The sequence below is a fragment of the Macaca mulatta genome, chromosome X, assembly GCF_049350105.2.
Source record: "Macaca mulatta isolate MMU2019108-1 chromosome X, T2T-MMU8v2.0, whole genome shotgun sequence".
NCBI lineage: Eukaryota > Metazoa > Chordata > Mammalia > Primates > Cercopithecidae > Macaca > Macaca mulatta.
In genome coordinates this window covers 102,532,567-102,534,951 of record NC_133426.1, presented here as the reverse complement: position 1 = coordinate 102,534,951, position 2,385 = coordinate 102,532,567, and the positions used below count along the sequence as shown (strand labels likewise).

General features: G+C 35.5%; 1 pseudogene; it reads right to left on the bottom strand.

Moving 5' to 3' along the window:
- Positions 1-1,248: 1,248 nt before the first annotated feature.
- On the bottom strand, positions 1,249-1,854 carry LOC100427054 (general transcription factor 3C polypeptide 6 pseudogene; annotated as a pseudogene).
- Positions 1,855-2,385: the final 531 nt, after the last annotated feature.

The window sequence follows — 2,385 nt, the reverse complement described above, 5'->3', positions numbered from 1 at the left end:
AGAACAGTTATATCGCCATCAATTATGAGATATAATTAATATGACATGCATTTTAACTTATTAGTTCTAGGTTAAACTGTATGAAATTGCTGGGTTTTGTAGTCAGAAACAATTGCATATTGGAAATTTCATAAACCTAATCTATTACAAGGCATCGCATTTTGTGAATAATTTACTTAAAAATACAAATTAGTACAGATTTAGGTTGCTGCCATAATAAAATAACTAATACAGTTTAGTTTCAATAATCTTCGTTAAGTGGGAAAGGAGTGAAATCACAACTGACATATTGGGAATTGTACCTTTATCCTTAAGCACTTCAAAATTATTTTTTTGTTCCTAGATAAGATGCTTATTGTGGTAGACTGAAAAATGGCACCCCAAATATTTCCATGCCCTAATCCCTGGTTTTATGCCTGCATATGTTAAGTTAAATGCCAAAGAGACTTTGTAGATGGAATTAAGGCTACAGATCTTAAAATAGGGAGATTATCTGAGTGGGCCCAATGTAATCAAATGGACCTTTAAAAGTGGAAGTGGAAGGCAGAAAGGTAGGTCAGAGAGATGGATGATGGATGAAGCATCAGGAAAGATTCAAAATGGGAGAGAGACTTGACCTGCTATTGCTGGCTCTGAAAACAAGGGGGCCATCAGCCAAGAAATGTGGACAACCTCTGGAATCTAGAAATGGCCCTCAGGTGACAGACAGCAAGGAAGTAGGACTTGATCCTTCAACTGCAAAGAATAGAATTCTTCCAACAACTGATAAGAAAGAAAATGGATTCATCCTTCTACCCCCACCGCCAGAGCCTCCAAAAAGGAAAACAGTCCTGACAATACTTTTATTTTAGCTCAGATGAGACTCAGGTCAGATTTTTGACATATGAAACTTTAAGACAATGTATTTGTGCTGTTTTAAGACACTGACTTTGTGGTAATTTGTAACAGTTACAATAGAAAATATATACATTTACCTTAGTAAAACCTCAAATTTAAAGGAGTTATCAAAGAAGGGTCCCTAATGTCATTTAAACTATATTTTTAAAAGTTCATTCATGTCTGATCCTGAATGATTCTGGTATATTAAGTTGTGCTATAACTGGAAATGTGTGTTTAGCCAACAAAAATGACAAAATAGTAACAATTGAAAGCTACAAAGCCTATTATTTTTACATAAAAACTTCAAAAATATCATGACTAGTTATTATGTGAACCATTTTATCTAGGAGTGGTTTGTAAGGCAGCATTTTAAGTTTCCATAAAAACAGAACCTTCTGTTTTAGAAGAGATATCAATAACGTAACCAGAAACCTCTATTTCCAAGTGCAGTGGTTTCTCCTGTTCATAAGTCAGGTTTGAACTATCTTCCGTTTGAATCTCTTGCTCTTCCACCTCCAAAAGTTTGTCTGGAGTTGAAGCTACCTACTTCTTCATCTTCATTTTTATGTAGAAGGCTACAAATCATTTTGGGTCTATAGGAGAAATTTTCCTGATTATCAGCTATTCCACCCCACCTGTTTTCTTCTCCTTCCTTCTTGTCTGTCAGAAGAGTTATCATGCTGAGCTGCTTCATTGTATGGCATTTATATTTTAGCACTGTTTTGTTATTGCCTTCTGCATCTACATTTTCAACATTTTCTTGAAATATAGCATAGGTCTGAAGAGGGTCTTTGTACTCTCCAGCAAAGAGATAGCTGTCCACTTGCAGAATGGGCCTCTCATTGTAAATTCTCCAAATCTTGCATTTATTTTCACATTTTTAGAAAATCCTGACAATTCTACTGGAATCAACATCTCTGCCTTCAATTCCTCCTCTTCTCCATTCTCTGGACTCCACTTCTTGACTGCCATCATGGTCCCACACCTCCTCAGTGCCTCCCCAGTCACTAGCCACCCCAACCCAGAGCTACCATCTTAAGCCCCTTATGATCTTCTTCACATTTTCCTCTCACTAGCTTACTTTAAGAATAACAGTATATAACTCATATAACATATAAAATATATATTAATTAGCTGTTTATGTTATTTCTAAGGCTGCTGGTCAATAATACACTATTAGTAGTTCAGTTTTTATGGAGTCAAAAGTTGTACACACATTTTCGAGTGCGTGAGGGTCATATATATGTGTTGCAGGTTTAATTAAATTAAACTTTAATAATATTCAGTTAGTCAATGAATGGTAGTGAGTTTTGTTCTGTGTTATTCCTGTGGAGACTGTGGAGGTAAAGCTGACTCATATTCTAAGAACCCTAGTATCTGTGGGAACTAGGTCTTGGGTTTCTATTTCATTATTCTGATGCAAGCTACTTAAATTCTTAATTTTTGAAGGAAAACAAGTAATCTAGTCACATCTGTGTGAAGCAGTTGTTACAATTATTGACTGGT